This window comes from Rhinopithecus roxellana, chromosome 3, assembly GCF_007565055.1.
Source record: "Rhinopithecus roxellana isolate Shanxi Qingling chromosome 3, ASM756505v1, whole genome shotgun sequence".
Classification (NCBI taxonomy): Eukaryota; Metazoa; Chordata; class Mammalia; order Primates; family Cercopithecidae; genus Rhinopithecus; species Rhinopithecus roxellana.
Window position 1 is genome coordinate 71293550 of NC_044551.1, and position 27386 is coordinate 71320935.

The 27386-nt window shown below is 41.5% G+C and overlaps 1 protein-coding gene and 1 long non-coding RNA gene across 6 annotated transcripts in view; one reads left to right on the forward strand and one right to left on the reverse strand.

Moving 5' to 3' along the window:
- The window catches only part of LIFR (LIF receptor subunit alpha), a 76545-nt gene extending 71039 nt beyond the window's left edge, over positions 1–5506 (reverse strand). For 3 of the 5 annotated variants that reach the window (XM_030927543.1, XM_010367663.2, XM_010367661.2), the window contains exon 1: positions 4393–4696. The gene's annotated coding sequence lies outside the window, so the exon portion shown is untranslated. Of the gene's footprint in view, positions 1–4392; positions 4697–5173 lie in introns of those variants that run through there. The other 2 variants (XM_030927542.1, XM_010367662.2) reach the window with 1 other exon arrangement.
- Positions 5507–6816: 1310 nt separating this feature from the next.
- Positions 6817–27386, forward strand: part of LOC104665754 — a 114214-nt gene continuing 93644 nt past the window's right edge. The window contains exon 1 of the long non-coding RNA XR_748456.2: positions 6817–7162. This is a non-coding gene — a long non-coding RNA (uncharacterized LOC104665754). The remainder of the gene's footprint in view (positions 7163–27386) is intronic.

The following is a 27386-nucleotide window of genomic DNA, read 5'->3' on the forward strand; positions in this document are numbered from 1 at the left end:
TTAGACAACGTAAGACAAATTTGCAATTTCCATTATTTCACAAAAGGAAAGGTAAAGGAATTGGTAAAAATACTTTAACTCAGGCATCTAAGCCTCTAAATTTACCCCAACCGGTAGGTGTTTCTACTCTTTTACTGAAGAACTTTTGCTGTATCAGGACAAAAGGACATAGGCCTCTTTACTGAAGAGTAAGGATCTAAAGAACCCTCCTTTACATATAACTTGCACAGAACTTAAGAGAAACAGTTGGAAATAAAATTGTCATAAGTAGGAACAGCTTATTATGCTAAGGTATTAATCGCTTAAGATAGGAAACAAAAAAGTTAAAAACCATCATTCTGGAAGACCACAACACTTCTAATATGGAACAGGAGTCCAAAAGACACAGTCAAGAGAAAGATGTAGATTCTTATTAGACATCTATAACAACTGCTTGGCATAAAACTCATTTCCCAAGTTTTCAATTATTATTTAGAATGACAGATTAGAAGTTGGGAAAAGGAAATGCCACAAATTATTGATATTCCCTATAGGGCAGGCACACATTTCTCCTGTGAGAATAAAAGTACCTACATATATTTTATCTACTCATTAGTCTGTCATCTGGCCCAAAGAATTAAAACATTCAATACACACACACACACAAGGCATCTTTGAAATCTTACCCTTATACAAATGGCTATTACACAGAAATAAAAGATAAAAATACTCATCTTTCTGAAAATCTCTCATAAATCACTATAATTTACTGAAAAGGGTTTGTTTTTAAGGTTTCACACTTGAATTTCATGGAAGAGCAGTCAAGTGTAATCGACTTAAAGCAATATTCCAACTAAAGTGATAATTTGAAAGAAAAGTGATAACAGTATAACCAATTGCCTATGTCAAAGGCCAGAGCCAAGCTGGAAAACTAAAAGACTCCCAAATCTAAGTATTTTGACCAAAAGCAGGTAAGATTATTTTGTAAATTCTCTAAGTATTCATTTACTCAATAACTATTCATAGCCCACTATGTGATGAAGATGGTTCCTGGTGCTGCAAATACAATGGGTAACAAGCAGATGTGTTCCTAGCCCCCTGGAGCTTCCAGCCTATAGAGGAACTCCACCACTCACATCTTTCCCATTTCTGTAAACATTTCTTGACATATGCAACACATATGGGCATCAACCCCAGCCCACTCCTCTCCTGCCTGCAGCTCTACCCTTTCCTTTCACCAACACCAGCCACAGAGGCGGTCCTCTGTCCCTCAGGTATGCAAGGCTCAGTCTTGCTCCAAGGCCTTTGCACTTGCCCTTCCCTCTGCCTGAGCCACTCTTCTCTCAGATCTCCAAAATCATAGGCTTCTTCCCTTCATTCAACTCTCAGCTCAGACTCCTCCACCCCAGAGAGGCTTCTCAGGCCACTTTAAGTAAAACAGCAGCCCACATCCTGTCCCATTCTACCACGCAACCCTGCTTTATTTCTTTTGCAGCACTTAGCACTATCTAGTCACTATCACTTATTGCATCTTTGCTTTTTATCCATCTCCTTCACTGAGATTATAGGAGGGTCTGTCTGCCCTGTGCAGTGCCATAATTTAGTCCCTGGAAAGTTATCTGGAATATTAACAGATGCCCAATAAATACCTATTTAAGAACAAATATACACAAGGTTAGCAGTTTTGTATCACAACAGGTACCAAATAAAAGGCAAGAGAATGCCTTAAATTCTAAGGGGTGTTTGCACCATTTAAACTATATATATATTATATATGTATATGTTTTAAAAGATTATCATAGCTTACACTAGTCCTAAAAATAGCCCTCAAAAATAAGCATAATGAAATACTAAAGTTCAACACTGGCTAATGTTCAAGCTGTATAATGTATCAGGCTCAATTCCTAGCATTAGCATTACTTTTATAATTTACTCTTTTTCAAAAGCATGCTGACAAGAGACCCCAATTTTTTCATTTTAAAGAAAAGAGCTAAATATTTTTTAAAAGCATCCATTCCCTTAAAAGTTGATATTAACCCTATCATAAACTATAAAATTTGTAACCATATTATACTAACATTAAAATATAAGATACTGGTGATAATCTACAGAAGGCAGGGATTTGAGTGCCTAATGTCAACCAAATTTTATGAAACATAAACTACCCTCATCTTCAATTTAATCAAAGGTACAAGCTGCCTCTCTATGTTCAAAAATATTTAAACACTTAAGAATTTTTCCTACAGATTATTCTTTAAAATGCATATCTGTTCCTTCTTTTCTTTTGTTGAAACAAAGAGCCAAGTTGTTACCCAAGGAATAATGACTTTAGTTACTGACCATCATGGCTCCCACTTCATAGCAAAGATGCCAAAGACTCTTATGGATTACTGTGAAGTTATATAGAAGCAAACAATGCACGCTGGGGAGAAGGCACATTTATTTCCTGGAAGATGATATAAACAAATGACTACTCCCTTTAGGCCTTTGGGAATAACCAAATCCACTTAAAAACCTCAAAAATTAATGCTTTACAATTTCATAGCAAATTATTAGAAACAACCTACGTATATCACAATAAAGAGGCTAAATAAATTATGGTCCATCCCTAATGGAGTACTCAGCAGCTGTTAGAGAATGAGGCAGGCTCTCTCAGATACCAATGGAGACTGCCATGATTTAGTACTCTGGGGAGGGAAGAGGGACAGGGGGACCTCATCTTTGAGAATACAAACAAAAAGAACACATACAAAATGTTTACACATACAAAATGAGCATAGGCTATCTCTGGAAAGACATACACAAGGAGCCAGTAGCTGTGGAACATGATGAGAGAGAGGTATACTTTTTACTCTGTATCTTTTATATCTATTGAATCTTCTCCATTGTGAAAAGATTACCTGCCGCACAATTAACAGAAGAATAATGCATACTATTACCAACATATTTGTCAAAGATGACCATTCAGAAGCAAATTTTTCAAAAATCAAAAAAGTGTTGCTCCTTCAACAACAGAGTCCCTGATTCTCATTCCCCAGAAGAGAATTCAAGTCTCCACTAATCAGAGGCTTGCTAGTGATCTCACCTATTACAAAGCGAAGAAGTCTCAATTCAATTCTTGGAGAGGAAATAGCTGCTCAGACCAACTTGAGAACACATCATATATTTAAATTGAGCTTGCAACTGACTCCCTAATGAAGTTTCCAAATGAACAGTTGCACCCGACTATAAAGCAGAAAGTCAACGTAAAAGACAAGTAAAAGAACGGTCTCATGCTTTTAAAAACACATTATACTTAGGCTTCCTTTTCTCTGCCAGGCTTAGACAAGAAACCCTCTGGTAATAGTGAAATGTAATTTCAGATCTGTGGCAAAATAATCATGTAAGGGGAAGGGCAAGTAGCATCTGCGCTGAAAAAACTCCTTGGTTTATCCACTTGAGAAAAGGAAAGGTTTGCTTTAAATATAATTTCTATACCATTTCTGGACCCCTGCCTAAACGATACTACTATATCAGCATTAATCTTACTTCAAGCAAATAACTTTTTAAAATTAAAAACTAATCTGAAACTGAACACGAATCGGAAGGCAAACTTCAAACTGAAACTTTTCTGTTGAAAGAATGTATCTTTTAAAGACACATAAAAAGAAATGCAAAGAACCGATTTCCATATAAATGCCATTCAATAACAGTGCAGGTTATAACAATATTTGACTGCACTAAACACATTCAAAAAGGAACACAAAGATACCCAACTGCAAATAAAAGACCTCATATATTTTTGGTGGCGGAATGTGGGGGGGGGGCAAAATCACATTAATTCAGATTAATCATGTAAATTCAGAACACGTGATGTGCAGTTTTGCGTTGCTCAGAACTCCTGAATCCAGCTTTGTGCTTTTACACAACATAACAGAAATGGCATCTTTCACAAAGCCTAACTTTGACCTCCAACACTTTAACTTTGGATTTAACCAGTATATCACCTTCGGAAGTAAGCACATAAAAATACAGGTAGGTCAAATGCACTACGTTTACAGAAAGGACGAGGAACAGGTTTAAAGAGGAGTTGAAGCACAGGGGCACGAAATCACCTGGCAGGTCACCTCTCCAAAAGAAAAACATTTCAAGCTCCCTCCCATCCCCCAGGTAACCTCTGGCCTCACAACTCACTGCCGCGCGTGGGGCAGAAGTTCTGGGTGCTAGAGTCCGCGCCCCCCGGGACACGAGGGTGACCCAAGGGCGCGCGGAGAGCGGCGGGACCCGGAGCGGCGCTCTCCGGGGTCACTCCCCTAGTACGCTCAGCAGAGCCGGGAGCGCTGCCCCACCCCGCCCGGGCCGCCCCTGGGGACCCCGCTCGGGGCTCCGCGGCTCTCCTGCCCCGCGCCGCGCCCACCCGCCCCCGGCACTCACGGTACGCTCCCGCGCCGCTATCTTGCCATCCCCGGCCGCCGGCTCTGTCGCCTCGGCCGCCGCCCTGGGGCTGCCCAGAGCCCACAGCCGCCCGGGGGCAGGAGCCGCCAAGGAGGGGGCCGGGCACAACCCGCCGCCGCCGTCTCGCCTCCCCAGTGCCGGCGAGAGGCTGCTCTAGGCGGCCACGGGCGAAGGGCGGCCCGCTCCGCTCTGCGAACCCCGCGGGCCGCCGCCGCCGCCTCCAGAGCCGCCCAGAAGCAACACTAACGGCCACCACCACGGCTGAGTCGCTCCAGCCGGGACTGCGGCGCGCGGGGGCGGCGCCTGCACGCCGCTCGGCTGGGGGCGCAGCGGGCCCGGCCCCGCCCCTGACCCGCCCCTGCCCCCGGCCCCGCCCCAACCCGCGCGTCCCCGCCGATCCCCGACCGCGCGCCCGCGCGCCCGCGGGGCTGCTCCAGGCAGTTGGAGGAATGCGACCGCGCCACGGGCCCCGGACGCCGAGGGTGGTGCTTCCTCCGAGCCTACGGTGGTGAGGCCGCTCTCAGAAGGTCATGGAAGCGCAGGGGAGAGCGAGGCGGCCGAGCCCAGGCAAATCCTCGCGAAAGGCCGAGTGCACGACGGCCCTGCGGGGAGGACCGCGGCTCTCCGAATGCTGCCGCTGCAAACAGTGCCTTGAGGAGAGGAAAGCGCGGGACGGTGTTTTCGCCGCCTCTGTTACCACTGCACACACGAAAACCAGCTTCTAGGAGAGGGGGATGATTGTTGAGACTTTGCGAATTACCTAAACAGCCCAGGGCCGAGGCGCCGCCGCTCGCGTCACCGCCCTCCTGCTGGGTGCGAGACTCCCCTGCCCGAGAGGGCCCGCGGGCGCGCCGAGAATATCCTGGAGCCATCTAGTCTTGCCTCCAAGGCGGGGTGGGCTTATTTGTGCGGAGCAGAAACGGATCCCTTAATGGGGTGAGATTTTTCCTCCGTACATTGTTCCCGTTTCCGCAGTTTCACTTGGCCTCGGTTTTCTTCCAGAGTAATGACCAAATGAAATTAGCTGGAGAGCGTTTGATGGCGCAGGATCGCGGTCTGAAGATGTTTACGCTGTATGCCGGACGCGTTTGATGGTGTTCTCTTCGGCACAATTAATTTTGCAAAGTTAAGAAATGTGCCAGATAGAGCCCCTGGCACACAGTCAGGACTACAGACACACCTTGAGTAGGAAACCGGCTTGTTTGTTTCATCTGTGATTTATGTGATGCACCAGCACCAAGGCCAACGTGCTTTTTAAAGACCTTTGGATGAATTTACAAAGCAATTTATAAATTGGCAAAATGAAGCTTGTTTTGTAAAATAACTCTTCCCTGTTGATCATGTAATTAAATGGGCAACAAAACACCTGAAACTACATTTATTGAAAAGTAGACTCCCAAAACAAAAATATGTATTTCACAGCTAGATATGGTCGCTATTAGTGTCCTAATGGCCAACTCCATCCATGTGTGTATTTTGAACACTAAAAACGCCTCCTGTTACCCCTAAGACCTTGTTTGGATAACATTTTTCTGTTATAGGTACTTGAAACCAACCCCATTTAAGATGTTTACCCTTTTTCTTGAGTCCTTGATGGTTTGGGAAATTTATCATTATTCATATTGCACAATCCTGTCACTGTCTTTTCCATTAGGCACAGTGCCTAAGGTCCACAATATTTTTAGAGGCCCACAAAAAAAAATTTCTTTTCAAATCAGAAGGAAAAATATTTAGGTTTAAGAAAGTATTTTAATATAAAATTAATATATTTGTTTTTGTACTAATACGATCTTAAGTATATATATATTTAATGGAGTAAGGGGCTCAACGAAGGCAAAAAAGCCTAGGGCCTGTGTGGCCCTGTTGCCTGGGGTTGAAAAATCCCATTCCATGAGAAGAATTTAGTTTTAAACATATTACATAAAATGCTCGTTTCTGTGGCCTTGCTGTAATAGATAGATGGAGATTTGGAGTAGTGATAATGGCTAACATCCACCTGGTACACCATGTGTCCATTACCTCTTAATCCTCATAGCACGCCTGTGAAATCGGTACTATTCTCATACTTGGGGGGGTGATGCAGGTTTTGTGGGGCCTGCAATTTATGCAATTTGGGTGGTCCTCTTAAAAGCAAATACTGTGTATTAGTCCGTTCTCACACTGCTATAAAGAACTGCCCAAGACTGGGTAATTTATAAAGGAAAGAAGCTTAATTGACTCACAGTTCCACATGGCTAGGGAGACCTCAGGAAACTTAACAATCATGGTGGAAGGAGAAGCAAGTACCTTTTTCACAAGGAAGCAGGAAAGAATTGTGAGTGGAGGAACTTGCCAAACACAAAACCATCAGATCTCGTGAGAATTCACTTACTATCATGAGAACAACATAGGAAAACTGTCCCCATAATCCAATCACTTCTCTCCCCAACACGTGGGGATTACAATTCAAGATGAGGTTTGGGTAGGAACACAAAACCTGACTATATCACACAGCATGTCCAGGTTGCCCCAGCACCACCCAGTAGAAGAGAAAAGGACAGAGGGAAAGTCCAAGCGGAAAGAAACCTCAGTCTCAGCTAATTGTGGTGACAAGATATTGCTTTTGCAAATTGTACATAAACGCATGACCAGGTGAATGTATCGCCAAGGCTCCTGCCAAGGCCTGGAATGGAGGCCTAGAGAAGATGCCCGAAAGTTTATGCTGTGAGCTTCACAGAAGACCTACCTTCCATGTATACCCATTTTACAGGTAAGAAATTTAGGAATTTGCCGCAGCTTCTAAGGAACACCACATTCCTTACACCATACTGTGGTATAATTTGAAGAGTTGCAGTATACGCACTGTTTCATGAGAAAAAACAGAGTTTATATTTCTGTAACAAAGCAAGAGCTTTAAATATATGTTAGCAATATTTGACCAGGCCATAACCCAGCTTAGGGCACCTGACTGCTGTCTGTGCTGTCAAGAATAAATTTTTCTTATCTGTTGTATAAAAATCTGAATTAATCTATATGGACTCCTGAAGGAATTTCATCTCAATTTCAAGTCTCATGGATTGACACTATTTTTGCTTACTTTGTCATAGACCAGTCTATGTTGTAAATTCTAATTTATGTAATGTTTACTTTTTGCAGTTTCATGAAGTGAAATATAAGTGAAATATAAGTTGCAAAATAAGTATCAGAACAAGAACGTATTCTGTTTGATGCTTATATTGCATAATACAACGAGCCTTATCTCCATTAGTGTTTGTTGAATAAATAAAACAATGAAATAGAGTAAGTCACAAAACTAGAAGTAAAAGTGTAAGTTTTGTCACAAGTTAAAATTGAATGGGACTGAAGTAGCAAAATGTTGAGCTGTAAGTACTTGCTGGATAAGCAGAACTGATTTCTTAATTATTTTGTGCTAAACGTTTGTGATCTTCTTCCCAGCTACTGGCTCTTCTTTCTGTTTTTGTTTTGATAATTTATTTTCTTTTTTGCAAATGCTATTGCATTTGAAATGCATCATTATATAGCAATGTTCAAATGAAACAAAAATCATAATCACACCTGTAATGAAAGTTCTGGAAATGAAACGCGTTGTTTTTTGAATGGATCAATTACTCACAGAAACAGCAACCTTGAGTTGATGGGAGTTTTTCATTAAATTACCTACATCTTGACCCTTAAATAGGCTTCTCTTTATGCGTGATCTAATATATATAGTGTTTATCAGTCAGCAGGAGAAGATATGGCTATGTTCCTGGAATAAATTTTGGAAGCAAAAAAAAAAAAAATCTACAAATTAAGCATAGTTTATTAACCTGTGAATAATTGAAATGAGTGAAACTGTTTTTCATTTTAAGGCTGACTGATAAATGTAGACTTAAATTGGTTTATTTTGGAGCACAGTGTTGGACAAGATTCAAAACTTTAATTATATCCCTGTAACATGAAGACATTTGAGAGTAATCAGTTATTTTTCTCTAGATTTTATGTTCTTTACCCAAAGTGGTTTGGAATGCTATTTGAGAGACATGAAAAATATGACAAAGACCATAAAAAATAGTATCAGCTCAAAATTCTGTTTAGAATATTCTCTTTTAGATGCAATGATTTCAGGGTGCTATGTCCAGTAATTTGATAAATTATGTCTCTAGCTTGGCCCCAGCAGGATTGCATTTTGTCTTTTTTTTTTTTTTTTTTTTTTCCAGACAGAGTCTTGCTCTGTCGCCCAGGCTGGGGTGCAGTGGTGCAATCTCGGTTCACTGCAACCTCCGCCTCCCAGGTTCAAGCAATTATCTGCCTTAGCCTTCCGAGTTGCTGGGATTACAGGTATCCGCCACCATGCCTGGCTAATTTTTATGTGTTTTTAGTAGAGACGGGGTTTCACCATCTTGGCCAGGCTGGTCTTGAACTTCTGACCTATAATCCACCCACCTTGGCCTCCCAAAGTGTTGGAATTACATGCATGAGCCACCACGCCCAGCCTATCTTTTGTTTTATTTATACCATGCCTTCTTCCAAAAGGGACTTAAGGTGGTTTATTTACAATGAAAGACAAATATTTTTTAAAAAAGACAAGTTGAAATTCTGGCTGAGACAAACAATAGTATTTGAGCATAAAACTGAGCCCAAGCTTCCTCATAGCAGTGTAATAGGGGAAATGAAGGTTTGTATAGCTCTCATTGTCAAGTGGAAGGAGTCCTACAGTTTCATCAGGAGAAAGCCTTTCCTGACCCAGTCTCTGGGAAGAATTTGTCTTAAGGGTACTTATCTGAGCGATACTCACATATCTAAGTTAAGAGGGACACTACACAACAACAATTTTGGTTATCTTTTGGTGGCATACAGAGCTAATTTTTTTTGTGTGGTAATTAACTTCAAAATTGCTATTGTTGAAAGTAAGTAGTGAGACTCTTACCACAGTTGTTTTGTTTTGTTTTTGTTTTCCCTAGCCTTTGAAGTCAAGCCAATGATGTAATATGAAATCTTGGTTTTCCCAGTTCCCTTCTCTATAAAAAGGGGTTATTAAAAGTACCTACCTCATAGGGTTGTAGAGATGACAAAATGAATTAATTCCTATCAAACCACTTACTGCTGTATCAAATTTACTGTAGCCTTCCTCAGCCAAGGTATATATGTCTATTTGTTCCTCCCCTCTTAGAAGTTGTCTTTTTGTAGACCATCTGAAATCCCTTTTGGAAGGATGTGTGCATATGTGCCTGACACAAAGTAAGCAATAAATATTTGCTGTGAATGTTATCATTATGATTTCTACTACCACTCCTAAATCTATCAAAGCAAATACAGGAGCCTACTTTGGGAGTGGGGTGATGATTAGGCAGTTCTAGCCCCCAATTGTCCTTACAGAGTAAAGCTTAGAGAATTATGAGGAGTAAATTGGTATTACTGAGATACCCATAAAGCAGTCATTTTCTCTTTGGTTCCATTGTATTGTTTACCATCACCTCATGTCCTCTATGACTTCACTTCACTGTTTAATTTGAAGAACATGAAGTAAGAACACTTTCCCCCGATAACCCCCTAACATTTGCTTAACCTCCTGGGTCTTGGAGACCTCTTATACTCTTGGGAGACTAAATGGCACAGCTGTTAAAGCCAACTCTCTGAGCCAAAAGCCCAGTGTTGGGGATCCTGGGGGCACCGCAAATGTGAAGAGAGCCAGTGACAGGAGGGAGGGAGACAGCCCTAGCAAACCCTCTCTTTCCAGAGTGAACCCTGCCCATCCACTCTGCTCTGCCCCTCTCCATATGGTTGTCCCGATGAACTTCTATCTGATTGGAATCTTCGTTTCACATTCTTGTTCTTCCTATCCCTAAGGAATCTTCTTGTTTCCCTTCTTGCCTCTCCCATCTTCTCTTCCGCCTCCATCTTCACCTATACCTCACTTCTTAGCCCTTGAGCCTCCATCCCTTTACCTCTTCCTTTTGACTTCTTGAGCACTCTCCTCTGTCCCTGCTTTTCTTTCTTTCCCCTTATTCTTTATCTGTTGTCCAGAGTCATTTAGGGAGGCAAAGCAAAACATTTAAATTGATGCTACCTTCTTTCTTATAGCCCATCATACATCCAGAATACTAGGCTAATATTCTCAGTTAAGCTAATGGATCCCACAAAAAAGCAATTTACTCCCTTTTGAGTGGTGATATTAAGCCCATTATTGAATGTATTCCTATGCTACTGCACTCAATGCGTTGCCAGAGGCATCTTGTGCGGATGGAGAAAGAAGCCAAAAGATTAAGGGATTGAGCTGAGGTCCAGCCAGGGGTGGTGGAGTGGTTCAAAATTGAACCCAAATTCCTTAAATCCTGAATATATTATTCTAAATAATGCACTTAATCCACAGCCTTCAATATTATGTACAAAACCAAAAGTCTAAAACTACAGGGGTGAATTTTTCTTTCCAGTTTCTGACTGTGAAGAATTTTCAGTGGTTACACATTTGCCAATAGGCATAATTCAAGGTCTCTGAAACACTGGGTAGCTGAAAAATAACTAGTCAGTTAAATAATTAATTTAAATAACAGTGATGTCCCCATGGTTTTCTTCGGGTACCTAATCTAGAACACTGCCTGGGTCTCATATCGGGAAAACAAAAGTAGCCATCACTATGGCAGCCCTGGTAAACACGGACATTTCTGTGGATGGTATTTCTACTGGAATTTAAGGTAACTGAGGACACCACTCTCAAAGGGAAAGTCTGCAGCTTGGAATTTTTTTCTGTGACACACCCAAGAAATCTTGTGTTTCTGGCTATTTTGTTCCCAGGGTCTTAGACTTAAAGGGCTGACAGAAACCTTGCTACTACCCTAATCAATGTGGTATCCCACTCAAACGTGAATTCACGTAGAATTCCATTCTACCCACCCAAGTGGTCTTGACCTGGACTATTCCAATGAGTCTAACCTGACTGGGTTTTCTCTTAACTTTAGAAAAGAGAAACATAGCTGTGCAGGTGACTCTCAGGTTGGGAGATTAATATTAATTGGTTATTAACATAAAGAGTCCCCATGCTAGGCACTTTCTCTGTGTTTTTTATGTGTAGGTATTAGTCTTACTTTACAGGTGAAGAGACCAAAGCTCAAAGGAGTAAAATAACAAAGATATGCACGCACCAGTCTGTTTAATTCCAAAGTCATCACAATTTATAATGATTTAGAAGATATTGACTAAAAATGGGGCTCAGAATTCATAATCACTAGAAAACATTGAACATTTATTAAGCACTTATGGCATGCCAGGTGCTGTCTTCCAACTCAGCCCATCCTCCCTACAACCCTGCAAGTTACAGGGAGGGTTGTCATCTCCATTTACAAGTCAGGCAAAGAGGTTCACTAACTTGCCAAAGGCCACACAGTTATTGACAACAGTGTGATTCAAACCATGGCAGTCTGGCTCCAGAGCCCACACTCCTCACTCCTGGACGCTGCGTTCCACTTCAGTGCTGGCCACTGAACCTTCTCCTACCGCTTCTAGTTTCAGGAGCTTCACTAGGATCTCACCTACACCACAGTGCCTTTGTGAGTGAGGCTTTGACAAAGTTGGGTTTTGACTGAGTGCTATCAAAGGCTCTTCTCAACCCAAAGGACATGCTCTGAATTCTGTCTTTCTTTAGTCCAAATGGCTCCTGTCCTTTGTCTCTGTTGGGTTGAATCTAATTCTTTCTCTCCTACATTCCTGTTTCAGGTTGTATTGCTCGTTGAGATAGAGACTTGCTGTTTCCTGTGGGTGTTGTTTGAGTGCAGAATTGTGTCTCTGTAGGACCAGCCCATCCCCCTTGCCCACACTACTCTCTTCTGCTTTGAGACCCCATGATTGGATTTTTTTTTTTTTTTTTTGAGACTACTGCCCAGGCTGGAGTGCAGTGGCACCATCACAGCTCGCTGCAGCCTCGACCTCCTGGGTTCAGGTGATCCTCCCACCTCAGCCTCCCAAGTAGCTGGGACTACAGACACACCACCATGCCTGGCTAATTTTATTTTTTGTAGAGACAGGGTCTCATTATGTTGCCCAGGCTTGTCTCAAACTCCTGGGCTCAAAGGATCCTCCCATCTCAGCCTGCCAAAATGTTGGGATTACAGGTGTAAGCCACCACACCCAGTTCCCCATGACCAGATTCTCATTCTGCTACTCACCTCTCGTGGGTTACTCCTTTCTTCAACCTTAAAGTAATATATTCAAAACCACCAACAGCCAGGAGCATCCCTAGACACTTCCATTGGATTTAGAGAGCGTTATTTTTGTCTATGCCATATATATCTGTATGTGTGTATATATATATATGTATTCTCTCTCTCTCTCTCTCTCTCTATATATATATACGTATATATATATATATAATTTTTTTTTTAGGCAGAGTCTCACTCTTTCACCCAGGCTGGAGTGCAGTGGTGCGATCTTGGCTCACTGCACCCTCCACCTCCTAGGTTCCAGTGATTCTCCTGCCTCAGTCTGCTGAGTAGCTGGGATTACAGGCGCCTGCCACCATGCCTGGCTAATTTTTTGCATTTTTAGTAGAGACAGGGTTTCGCCACGCTGGCCAGCTGATCTCGAACTCCTGGCCTCAAGCAATCCATCCACCTTGGCCTCCCAAAGTGCTGGGATTATAGGTATGAGCTTTCATCTATATTTTGCACAGCAGTTTAGTAAGGAATTTGTTGAAATTGTACTAGACTTATATTCAGTATTGAGCCCTGGATGTTCAATACTTTATCTTTAGAAAATAAAAATTTTCAGTTGAAGAACACAGCATATCAGTATTCCATTAATATAGTTTTCAGTATTACAGATATAACAATGAAAATTGTTCAATGACGATTCCTTTCCTACAAGTGGTAGAAATACAGCCCTCAATAATTTAGGCAAAAAAGGAAGGAGGAAAGATCGTGAAAAAGAATATTAAGTTCCAAATGGCAGCATAGCTATTGCCTAACTAATTTAGGCCAAAAGGGAAGGGAAAAAGGTCACGTAAAAGAATATAAAGTCCCAGATGGTGACATAGCTCTTGGGGGAAGGTAAATTCCCACATGAAGGAAGGTGGGAAGGGCAAACAGTGCCTTCATATGTCCACAAAACATATGAAATGAGATGATGTATATGATAAAGCATCACGTGGAATTAAAGTATACTTCTGTCATCATTGTTGATTTTTTTTTTTTCTTTTTTGAGATGGAGCTTAGCTCTTGTTGCCCAGGCTGGAGTGCAATGGTGCAATCTCGGCTCACTGCAAACTCCACCTCCTGGGTTCAAGTGATTCTTCTGCCTCAGCCTCCCAAGTAACTGGGAATACAGGCATGCTCCGCCACGCGTGGCTAATTTTGTACTTTTAGTAGAGACAGGGTTTCTCCATGTTAGGCTGGTCTCGAACTCCCAACCTCAGGTGATCCCCCGGCCTTGGCCTCCCAAAGTACTGGGATTACAGATGTGAGCCACTGCGCCCAGTGTCATTGTTGATTTTTAAAACTCAGTATTCAACAAATATTTATTGAGTACTTAATACATATGCATGCTAAGGAAACAACAGTAAGTGACACAAAGCCCTTTGTCTTATGAAGACTCTTATGAAGCTTACATAGTAAGACTCAAAACATGGTCAGAATGTCCTTGATTAGCCTGAGTTGCCAAAAAAGAAACTGTTTTAAAATTAATTTTTCATTGCTTTCTGTCTTTCATTTTTTCTTCCTATCATAGCACTAGATGAAGATTTAGATATACATGCTTAAAGCCTGAGTATTTGATTTCTGAATGATTGAAGGTTAATTACAGCTCGTAAAAATATTAGAATTAACATATAATATTCAGCCTAAAAGATATAGGAAATATATTGTTCCTTTGATTTTTAAATCCCTTTTAGTCGCTCAAAGTTAAGATAAAGTTTGCAGTCATATCAGTTGGTTTAAAATCAATATTTTCTTCATTTTAAGCATTTTCTATTTGCTATTCAAGGGAGAGAAAACGATAAAGGATCTTTTCTCCCCCAGCCACTAACACAGCAATAGATCTACATAAAAATTGTTAGTTCCCTTCTTTTATATTAATATCTCTATACTCTTGTTCATTATTTTCTAAAGGCATTGAGAAGTTAATCAGAAGTTCATGAAAAAAGAGACTTTCTAATCAGAGAAGGTTGGGTAACACTGAGTTAAACAGCTTTATAAGTCACAGGCCATTTTAGAACCCTTAGTTCATTGTGGATCCTCAATTATAACATAGTGTAATGTAATAGTATAATATATGGGAGGACACTTCCCAACATTCATTCTCCCGTTTCCTAGTAACAATGTCTAGATTGCCCTGTGGGAAACCACCCATCCCTCACGCTTAGTCCCTGAGTTCTGATGAGTCTGTCCCCCATTCCTGGCTTTAGAAATGTTCATATGACAGGTGATTCATTGATAAGTGTTAACAACCAATTCTTAAAAAAAAAGAAGAAAATCCTTGATTTGTAGCATTTGCCATTTTCCGTGGTTCCAGCATTTGCCACTCGTACCATGGCCAACTTCAAGCTACCAAGGTGAAATCACTGAACATGGAGTTGGGAAGAGAGGCACATCATCAACTCCTGGGAACCTGCAGTGCACAGTGTCAGAGATGACCCAGTCTAAGTAAATCATACCATTTATCCCTCTGGGCCCAGGACTCAAGCCAGACCAGCTCCTTAGGTCCAATTCCTTCAATGTTTTTAAGAACTGTTGTGAAAGAGGCACCATCTTTCACTGCGTTCGTTGAAAGGAAGGAATTGGAACCAGTTCTGGTGATCTACTTTCCATGTGGTCTGTTTGGAAAGAGCCTGGCTGAGAATGCAGACCCTCAGAGAAGTGACTAGCAGAGCTGAGAGATGGAGAGAGACCAAATTCTGGAATCACTGTTTGAGTCCTTGGATCTTGTCCAACCTGAACCTCTGGACATTGTTGTTACATGAGCCAATAAATCCCCTTCTTTCTCTGTCTCTCATTCTCTTTCTCTTCATCTGCCTCTCTTATCCATTATTTATTAATTTTTCTTTTATTAAACCTGTTTGGTTTTTCTTTCATTGAAAGAATATGACCATTCTGTATTTCTTTTTTTTTTTTTTTAAGACAAGAGTCTCATTCTGTTGCCCAGGCTGGAGTGCAGTGGCATGATCTTGGCTCACTGGAATCTCCGCCTCTTGAGTTCAAGCAATTCTCCTACTTCAGCCTCCTGAGTAGCTGGGACTACAGGTGCACACCACCATGCCCAGCTAATTTTTGTATTTTTAGTAGAGCCGAGGTTTTGCCATGTTGGCCAGGCTGGTCTCAAACTCCTGACCTCAGGTGGTCTGCCCACCTCAACCTCGCAAAGTGCTGGGATTACAGGTGTGAGCCACCGCCTGGCCCAACCATTCTGTATTTCAAAGAGCCTGCCATGAGCCTAATATTCCCCCAGAGCAACTTGGAAACTGCTATTCTAGCTCATTCTCTCCCTACACCTCACAGAGACTAGGTACTGTGAGTAACTGTCTTCTAAACATCTGATCTGACTGCTTTGTTGTAAAGGCTGTTCAGATTCAACCTATTCAAAATCGAACTCATATTTTCTTCTGAAAACATACTTCTCCTATGACTCTCATTTTCAATAACTCATGTACAAATTATGTGCCTGACCAGGTATATAACAGTGAAGATGATAAAGTTCTTGCCCTCATGGAGCCCTCATTCTAGAGAGAGAAAGAGACCATACGTAAACATGTAGGTAAATAAGGTGCCAATGGCAACTTGCAATAAGTGGTTTGGAAAAAAAATTATGTGGGTTTAAAGGGATAGAGAATGACAGCGGTTTCTACGGTAATGGAGTAGTTGGAGGAGGCCTTCTTGAGAAGGAATTTTTGAGCAGAGAGGGCTAAATGAAATGAGACAAGGGCCTATGAGAGTTTCTGGGGGACGAGCAGGCACATGGTTGGCATGTTCCAGAACTTCAGGGAGGTCAGTGTGGCTGGAGTCCAGAAGCACAGGGAGGTTGGAGAAGTATCTGGGAGGTCAATTAGGTGGGATGTTGTAGGCAGGATAAAGGACCCTTGAATTTCTTCTGCACATGATGGCAAGATTTGGAGCATGAATCCCTCTGCCCCATGTGTGAGGAGTAGATTATAGGGGTCAAGAAGAGACACCACATTGAGGGGCTGAGTATAGTTAGTCAAGGGAGTGACCGTGCTGGCTAAGACCACCCTCCTAGCTATGCTGGTTGGGCATGATCTTTGACTTTTTCTTCTCCTTCATTTGCTACATTCATGCATACATGCCCAACTGGGGGTTTTGTTTTTATAATGCACTTTACAGCCATCAGAAGCAGGTTGAGTGTCCCAGGATGCAAACTCTAGGACAGAGATTAGTGTGGAGGAGGTTTATTCGGAGTGTTCTTGAGACAGAAGCTTGTCAAAGAGAATGAAAGAAAGCACAACTGGGCAGAGAAAGAAGTTCAACTGCAATGTGGTGAGTTATGAGGCTGAGATGGCCCTTCACAGCTGTCCTAAGCTGTGGTGAGAGTTAGGGGCCTTTACACCTGCAGTGATGATCAGTCATTCATGCCACCATCCCAGGAAGAGGTCATGACCTTGGCCAAAGGCCCTCTTTTGGCAGCATTCCCAGTGACTTGGATAATCTGATCATTATTACTGAAGGGGAGGTCTGGGCACCATATCGCAACATCCTGGTACCACATCACCCATTTTTACACTTGTCACTGAAACTGCCTTGATTTAATTCCTCACTCTTCCTGCTTAGATTATAGCCCACTATTCTATCTCGAGTTATACTCCAAAGTAGAAGTCAAGTTAGTCCTTATTGCCTTCACAATGACATTTAGACTCAGCATAGCATTGAGACTCTTCAAGAGCCAGATGTCATCCCCTACTGCAGGGGTCACCGGCCTGTGGCCTGTTAGGAACCAGGCTGCTCAGCAGGAGGTGACAAGCAGGTAAGTGAGCATTACCATCTGAGCTCCACCTCCTGTCAGATCAGCAGCAGCATTAGATTTTCATAGGAGTGTGAACCCTAGTATGAACTGCACATGGGAGGGATCTAGGTTGCATACTCCTTATGAGAATCTAATGCCTGATGATGTGATCTGAGGTGGAACTGTTTCATCCTGAAACCATCACCCCCACAACCCCAGTCCATGGAGACATTTTCTCCCATGGAAACTGGTCCCTGGTGCCAGAAATGTTGGGAACCACTGCCCTACTGCGTGTCTTACAATCTGGGCAGACAAGCCTAATTGGCACACCCTAAAATCGCACTGTTGCTGGAACCTGAAATGTTGCCTTTCCACTCTATTAAAATTCTATTCTTCAAGGCTAGATCAAATTCTACCTCTCTTTCCCAAGAATCTTTATTTTAATATTCATTTCATTCTGCCTAGAGTGTGTTGCTTATTTGTTAGCTGGGTAAGTGCAGTAATGAGGACCCCATCATTTTATTCCCCCTCAGTTCTTTACAGCATTTAACATGGTGGACTCCCAATCAGTGTCAGTTGACTTAGTCTGTTTCAGCCTTCGTCAATGACTAGATGATATCCTGACTGGCAGTATAGCAGAGGGGTTACCAGCAGAGATTCTGGACCCATACTATCTTGATTCCCTACCATTTAATAGGTCCATAACACTTAGATAATTAAGCATGCTATACTTCAACTTACCCATCTGTAAAATGAAGATAATAATACCACCCAGTTCTTAGGGCTGTAGTTAGGATTAAATCAATTTGTCTAGGTAGAGCATTTAGAACAGTGGCTGCTATTTAATAAGTACATGTAAGTGTTTGCTTACAAAGGTACCTAAAGATTATTTGGGGACCTGCCCAAGTCATCAGTTCCCAAGGTGGCCCATGTTCATCAAGACTGTCCCAGAAGAGAGTGCTGTTCTTGCTGAGATTCTGTGAAGAGGCCTTCATACAGTTCTTCTGTAGGAAAATATAATAGAGTTCTTGTTTTCCTCTTATGAGCATACTTTTAATGAGTGAGGATTTTCTTGCAAAACATTTTGGAATTCTGTGCTTTCCTGAGGCTCTTTCGGTCTGGACTTAGACTGTGTTTTAGAATGAACATGATGCACTTTCCCAGTGTTGCAAGAAAAAAAAAGTACAAAGCATCATATTTATAAGTGAATAGATTCATGGACACTTTAGAACTTAGAGTTCACCTATTGCAGGAGACAAGAAAACAAAGAGATTAAGTGGCTTGCCTAATTAAAGGACAAAGTTACTTAATAACGTTAGCCAATTTTTGTACGAAGATGCCATTTTTTCAGGATGTATAATTCAGACAAAAGTAGATATAACTTGCTAAATCTCCACAGAACAAATAAAGGAACTCTTGTTTAATTTTAAGGCTATTGTGTTATTTAAAATTTATCCTAGATTTGGCGCAATACTTACTGGTCTTAAAATTAATTACCTTTTCTCATGAGCAAAAATAGTTACCACAATTATTCATTCATTTGTGTATTCATTCATTACTCAAAAGCCATTTGTGAGTCTCTTTTATGTACGAAGCACTGAACTAAAAATTGGAAACTTTGAAAATGAATAAACCCTAGTGTTCTGTGACTGGCTCACATCTGCAGAATCTGTGTGTCTCCTGAGTAGTCCAAATTTAAGCAACTTCAAAATGTGGGTGTAGGCTGCAACTCGATCTTCATCATCCAGAGGTTAACTATTGTTAGCCACAACATCAGTGATCAGATTCAGAGCCAAGGTGGAGCTATATACAACCAGTTATCATTAAGTGAGCATCGTTCTCTAGAAACAAGCGAATAATATGGACTGGTCAGCCGGGCACAGTGGCTCACGCCTGTAATCCCAGCACTTTGGGAGGCTGAGGCAGGCAGATCACTTGAAGTCAGAAGTTCGAGACTAGACTGGCCAACATGGTGATACCCTGTCTCTACTAAAAATACAAAAACAATTAGTCAGGGGTGGTGGTGGGTGTCTGTAGTCCCAGCTACTCAAGAGGCTGGGGCAGGAGATTCATCTGAACCCAGGAGGCAGAGGTTGCAGTGAGCCGAGATTGCACCACTGCATTCCAGCTCAAAAAAAAAAAAAAAAAAAAAAAAAAAAAAAAAAAAAAGGCACTAGTCTCCTTCTCCTCCTTTCCTTTGCCCCTACTGATTGAGCTGTACAAAAGCCAGAAGAAAAAGATGACATTACAAATTTTGTAGCACAATGTCTTGTTATCATAATGCAATATTAACGCAAGTATTATGTTTCTATGGGATGTTAAGTATAAAGTGAAAAAAATATCCCATGGTCAATGAATTTGGAAACTTCTGGTTAAACAACCTTAAAAATGTGTCTTTTAGTGTGCTTCCTTTTCTGAACTTTTAGCATGCTAATATGCATCATGAATCTCTAAGAGAGGCTAAAACATTTGACCTAAGTCAAACTAACTTGCCTGTGGAAACTTTTGTTTGCAGGGAGGGCATTGCCCATGAATACTTTCAAACCCAAGGTCAATTTTGTAAGTTTCTGTAGTTCATCATCCATTAGGTATTGCTTTTTTCTAATAAAAAGTATTGTTTTTACTATAGCTTAAGCCCACTTTATCTTTGAATATTATTATGGAGAAAAATGATTCAAAATCATCTGTATAAAAATCTTGTCTTTACTTGTGTATTCGTCTGTTCTCACATTACTATAAAGAAATACCTGAGACTGGGTAATTTATAAAGAAAAGGGTTTAATTGGCTCACAATTCTGCAGGCTATACAGGAAGCATAGCAGCTTCTGCTTTTTGGTGACCTTAGGAAGCTTCCAATCATGCAGAAGGCAAAGAAGGAGCAGCTGTCTTACATGGCAGGAGCAGGAACAAGATAGATAGAGTGAGGGAAAGGTGCTACACACTTTTTAAACAACCAGATCTTGCAAGAACTCACTGTCATGAGAACAGCACCAAGGGAAGGGTGTTAAATCATTCATGCTACCACCTGTTTATCCAGAACTTATAACAGACATATCCAGTCTATCCTAGTGCTCCTCCTGTGCAGGGCTGAAGGGGGGTCAGAATATCTTTCCAATGCTATGCTTCAGGCAGTCATTTCCAATCCATGAAATGTGACCTGCTGGATTGAAATGAATTTGCCATGGTTGTTAACAATAGCTACCCCTTAATAGCACACCTACTACATGCCAAGCACTTTGTGCAGCCTTTTACTTAGAATCTGTTATTTCATCTCCATTTTAACTGCCATCACAGTGGTCTAAGTCACCACCATCTCTCACCCAAACTGTCATGATCACCTCCTAACCAATCATATTCCTTCCCTACACACTAGGGAACAGTTCAGACTGTGTGCATGGTCTATATAACCTGCAAGACGTGGCTGCTGCAGCTTTCCCCATCTTTGGTTCTGTCACTCTCCTGTGTTCCAACCATTGATCCACAGCTGGATTTCAGGTTTGGAAATTCAGTCTTATTAGTTCACTAAAAGGGAGCAAAACCCTGGAGAATCAAATCACAGTAATGAGCTCACAAGAGCTTAATGTGTAATGCACAACGCCAATTTACTAATTTAAAATGAGAAATGCAACAATTAAACCCACCAGATGTTTGTATTGCTTGTCTGTGACTTCTTTCTGGAAGCTAGAAGTAGCCATTAAGAGCTTTTGAGTTGAAATCAGACTGCTTGAGTGTCAATCTTGACTCTCCGCTTACTAACTAGGTGATCTCAGGCCAGTGGGTCAATGTGCCTTTCAGTGTCTACTTCACCATCAGTAAAGTGGGGGATAATGATGAATCCTACCTGTCTGCGTTGTTGTGGTGAGGTGTGAATGCGAAAACACGCCTGTTATGTATTACCATATTAGAACAGAAGTTGATGCATAGTAAGCATTCAACAAATATCAGTGACTATCCCTAGAATGAAAATCTACTGAAAGAACTAACTTAATATCAGAGCAAATGAAATTAAATAATTTTAAACAGAATGTCTTTTGCCAGTGTGTTGACCTTGTAAGTTACTGTTTATACATTCATCCTATTCAGTAGTTATTGACACCCAAATAATTTCAGACATGATCAGATTCACTTGGTAGTCCCTCATCCCATAAATATAAATGAATGAATGGATGAATACTGAAATGCAAATTCACAGATCAGCATATATTTTTGCACTTTCCTGATTTTGTCACCACTCCCAGCCTATTTCCCAACCCTCTTTTTGCCTTCAGTTTAAAATGCTTAAAAAGCAATCAAGGGGCTGGGCGTAGTGGCTCATGCCTGTAATCCCAGCACTTTGGGAGCCTGAGGGGGATAGATCACTTGAGGCTGAGGCTGGCTGATTACTGGAGACCAACCTGGCCAACATGGTGAAGCCCCACCTCTACTAAAAATACAAAAATTAGTCGAGCATGGTAGCATATGCCTATACTCCTAAGCTACTTGGGAGGCTGAGGCAGGAGAATTGCTTGAACCTGGGAGGTAGAGGTTGCAGTGAGCCAAGATGGCACCACTGCTTTCCAGCCTGGGCAACAGAGTGAGACTCCATCTCAAAAAAACAAAACAAAACAAAAAAAAGCAATCAAGGTAAGCCCACCACTTAAAAGCCTGGCCTGACACTGCATCTGGTCTTTCCCTTGCTCTTCTCTCTGCTTAGTCATGTCAGCCACACTCACTGTCTGTTTTTCTTACACATGCCAGGCTCCTTCCCTCTACAGACTTCCCTCATGCTATTTCATCTGCCTGAAATTTCTCACCCCAATTCTTGGCCTGGCTCTTGTCTACTTGCCTCAGAGACTCCTCCCAGACCCTCCCGACTGGTTAGATTCCGTTATTGCAATTTTCATAATTGTCATTAAATGGCCATTGTTTACCATGGGTATTCCTTCCCAGTAAAATCAATGAGGATAAGGACACTTTTTTGCTTACTGCTGGATCCCCAGTCTTCAGCACACAGGTAGGTAGTTAATCATTGTTGAATGTACGAATTTAATCTTCTTAACAATTTTCTGTAAGGGAAAGTCAAGGTTTTGAGCTGTCAAGTGACACACCCCAGTTACACAGGCAAACTCAGAGCAAGTTCCAACTCAGGTCTTTCAACCAGAGCCCTTAACTACCCAACACTGCTGCCACTTGGTTTCTACAAGTTACCTAGCTATCTACGCTCACCATCATTTTCCTTAGCTTAGACTCTACTCTACTTTGCATCCTGACGGTCACAGTCTTTTCCTAAGCTCTGGACTTTTGCTTTCATTCTTGAGCCTATCCAAACCTTCCCTGTAATATCTATACACATTGTTTTACCTCTCTAGCTAGAAGATGTTATATTTCATCCTATCAAGACATCTTTTTTCCCCTGCAACCCTGCAATTCCGTACCTACGTATATACTCAACAGGAACTTGTGCGTGTTTTCACCAAAACGCATGTACTGAAATTGTCACAGCACACTATTCATAATAACTCCAAACTGGAAACTATCCACATGTCTATCCAAGTAAAACAGATCAACTGTTTTGTATTCATATGTCATATTATATAATAGCGAGAATAAATGCTCTAAACTTTACACAACACAGATGAATCTCACAAAACGTGATGTTGGAGGAAATAAGTCAAGAACATTTTATGTGATTCCACTCAGAAAAAGTTCAAAAACTGGCAAGACTAATTTACAGTATTAAAAGTCAGGAATGGTGGCTACTCTTGAAAGAGTAGTGATTGGAAGGGTATGATGGGGGCCCCAGGGTACTGATAATGTTCTGTTTCTTGGTGTTTAGCTTATAAAAATTCATCAACATATACATTTATGATATGTGCACTTATATTTATGTATATTATACTTTAAGAGGTTTTATAAAACAACTTTGTGTCTGTTTGTTTCTGATTACTTCAATTTACAGAGACAAGTTTGCAAACTGATGCCATTGTCTGATGTGCTGGTTACCCACTATTTGCCCAGAGAGAGCTTCCTATACATGGAAAGAGACCACTCTGAATTGTTTAAAGTCTAAATTGTGACAAATGTGAAGAACACAGGGCCGCCTGCCATAGACTGTCAGAAATCCACTAATGGCTGTGCTGAGTTCATGGGCAGCTGTGGTTTGGGGCACAGATTAACAAACACACATGACACAGTCTGCTGATCCAGAAAACGTGCTGGACTGGTTTCCCACCTCTCGTATCTCTTCTCCATCCTCTGTAGGACCCAGAGGCCCCTCACCTATAGACTCATCCCTGCTCTGAGTTCTGGGACCAATCCTGTCCTTAGGGGGAAATTTAAAGAGACAGATTTGGGTAACTGAGGTGACTCAGGCTCAAGTTGGTTTAACTCAGATACTTGGAATGGTAGGCCTGGAAAGGAACCTTGTGAAGATTGCTCTTTTTAGGATTTACTCCTGTGTCACTGGTTTTGCGTTTTGTTTGAGAAAGAGATACAGAGGAAGGTGATGGGGGAAGGGCATCATAACCTGTGGAAAGAGCATAGCTTTGAAATCACACTCCTGGGCCCACATACTAATGCCGTGGTTTAATCAGCCATGTGGCCTGGTTACATTCCTCCCTCAGCCTCTGTTTCCTCATCTCTATGGTGGGATAAAAGAACCAAATTTAAAGTTGTGAACATCAAAAACCACCCTGTTGGTCTAAGTCACTATCATCTCTTGTCTGTTATCGCAATAATCTGCTAACAGTTCTCTCTGCTTCCTCCTTGCTCCACTGCCATCTGTGGTCAACATCATATCCAGAACAATCCTGTTTAAAAATGTAACTTGGATGATTCTTCCTTTCGCTTAAAACCTGATCATGCCTTTCAGTTTCTCACAGGTAAGAGCCAGAGTTCCTATGATCATCTAAAACAGGCACAACCTTGCTCAACCTTGGCACTCTTGACATCCAGAGCCAGATAATTTTTGGTTAAAGAGGGTTGGCCTGTGCATTATAGGCCTAGCTTTCCATGACAGACTTGCTGGCATTTTCTTGGGTCCAGTTGACTATAATGCGAGCCAGCACTTGGAGTCATAGAAACAAGATACCATCCGATAAGCAAGCAACTACAAATGCCAAGAGTGAAAGAAGGCTTGGAGGCCTGGCTGGTTGTCATTTTTAAGGTGTTAACGTGACATTAGACAGTTTCTTTGGCAGGTATCACAATACTGTCAGCAGCGAATCATCTGGTTACAGTACTTAGTTGCCTATGATAAGAAAGCATCAAGTAATCAAGTGCGTATTATTTCTATCTCAGGTTTTCTTCATGCCTGTTACGGGGAGGGATTCGGGGCAATATTCAGACACATTCAAAGCACAAAGTTGTGAAATTAGTCAAGCAACAGTCTGAAACTAAATTTGTAAGTAGAAATAGATCTGTGGACACAATCCTAAAGTGCTCACATAAGCAAAACCATTGATTGAACCATACTGCGTTTGTCTGAGATAAAATTGGAAATCATTTATCAAGCTGTCAGTGGAATCGATTTAAACTGACACTGATGACATAAACAGATACAGAAAGTTATAAGAATTTCATGAAAAGCTCAAGGCATTCAAAGACTCTAGTTGCAAAGATTTTTATGATTTGGTTTCTAAACATCTGGTCATGGTATCCACCCAACTCATTCTCCTCCCTCTCCTTTCTTCTCATTCTGACTTAATGTCTGAGTATGAAGCTAACAGTGGAGGAGGAAGTAGTGCTGATTGATGGAAAGAAACAGATATTTGAAGCTACGTTGTGCATATCTAGATCTAATTGTAAGTGCAGCCCTGATTTCAGCTGACTGACACCTCTCATTCTGCCTACCCACCTACTCCTTACCTTTCTGGTTATTCCCTACCCAGCTGTCAGGACTTCCACTTATCACACCTGGCCAAATCTCCCCAGTGCCAGTCATCTGCCTAGACTACCCCTTCACCTGTTCCCACACTGTGCAGGTGCCTGCCTAGTCTTCCTCCCACAAGAACCTGCACACCCTCCTCTTCCTGCCTGCTGACTGATAGCATCCCTACCTCCCAGACGCCTTCCCAAAGGTCTTATCTCCAGTTCTGACATGTCCTACCCCGTCAACCAAGAACTTCATCCTCTCAAAAACCATGGACGTTTTAGCTCTGTAACCAATGTTTGTTTTGCTTAAGACAGTTTGAATTAAGTTTCTGTCACTTGCAACTGAAGTAGCCCCTGATCTTCATTGGTAACAGAACTTAATCTTTTTAAAGCAGATTGGTTTTGGTTTTATTTTTTGAAAGAGCTAAGGGTCATTTAGAATCAGGCTTTTTGAACAAGATAGGCATTTAAGCATGAAAGTATCATTTGTGCATAAAATATTTTGTACTAAAATATAATGAATATAAACTCAAATGTGATAAAACTGATTTCATACATGCTTCCAGGAATTCAAAGGAAGACCCTCCATGGTGCCTTCTTAAATTCAAATGACGTTTATTTAAATGCATGTTATCACATGACTGTTAATTGAACGGTGGCTTTGGAGTGGCATTTTCCAAGGTGTGGTTAACAGATCACCTGCATTGGTAATAGCTGGTTTAAAATTCAGATTCCTAGAACCCATCCAAGGCCCATTAAGTCAGAATTTCTGAGAATTGAGCTTGTGAATATTCTTTTCTTTTCCTTTTTCTGTGTGTTTTTTTTTTTTTTTTTTTTTTGAGACAGACATTTGCTCTTGTTGCCCAGGCTGAAGTGCAATGGTGCGATCTTGGCTCACGGCAACGTCCGCCTCCCGGGTTCAAGCGATTCCCCTGCCTCAGCCTCCAGAGTAGCTGGGATTACAGGTATGCACCACCATGCCCAGCTAATTTTGTATTTTTAGTAGAGAAGGGGTTTCTCCATATTGGTCAGGCTAGTCTCGAACTCCCAACCTCAGGTCCGCCTGCCTTGGCCTCTGAAAGTGCTGAGATTACAGGCGTGTGCCACTGCGCCCAGCCAAGAATACTCATTTAATAAAATTCCAGGTAACTACTAGACACCATTTCTTTTTTTTTTTTTTTTTTTTTTAAACAGAGTCTCACTCTGTCACCCAGGCTATAGTGTGTAGTGTAGTGGTGTGCTCACTGCAACCTCTGCCTCCCGGGTGCAAGTGATTCTCATGCCTCAGTTTCCTGAGTAGCTGAGATTACAGGTGCCCACCACCACACCCAGCTAACTTTCTTTTTGTATTTTTAGTAGAGACAGGGTTTCACCATGTTGGTCAGGCTGGTCTCAAACTCCTGATGTCTGGTGATCCGCCTGCCTCAGCCTCCCAAAGTGCTGGGATTACAGGCGTGAGCCACTGCGCCTGGCCTAGACACCATTTCTTTAAGACGTGTTTCATATATATGTATTTTTAGTTCACCTTCAAGTGTACTGTCCTAACCTAAAGAATAATTCCAAGAACACTTCCTCATTTAGACAATCAATACAGAATGAGTACACCTGTGAAAAGGTTCAGATAATTTAGAAATACTTTGAAGTAGAAGGCATTAGTCAGCTTAGGCTCAGTCAGCTGGTAACAAATGATGCAAAATATTAATGGCTTACAATTTCAAAGAGTTATTTTTTATGCATTTCCATTTCCATTCGAGGACTCTCCAGAGCTCTAAGATGTCAGAACAAACTTTGGGACATAGCTGGTCTTGTGGCAAAGGATAAAAAGAAAAGATGAACTACACCTGGCTCTTCAAGTGTCTGACAGAAGCAACACACCTTACCCACAGCCATGTTACATTGGCCAAAACAGGTCACGTGGCCACACCTGGGGTCAGTGAAGTGGAGAAGGATAACATTTCTACAGAAGAAGGATACCACAGGGAGGAGCAGTCAACATTTTGAACAGAAATATAATCTGCTATATAGGACATTTCATAAGGTAGGTCAAATGTTTTTTGGAAAAAAAAAAAAAAGAGGAATCTATGTATGGTCAGATAAATGTAGGAACTCCTACATAATACCCATCTCTAGAGCTATGCGATGTAAACCAGCACACTGAAGGTTCTCAGAAGTCCTGCAATAGAAAAATAAAATCAAGATTGTTT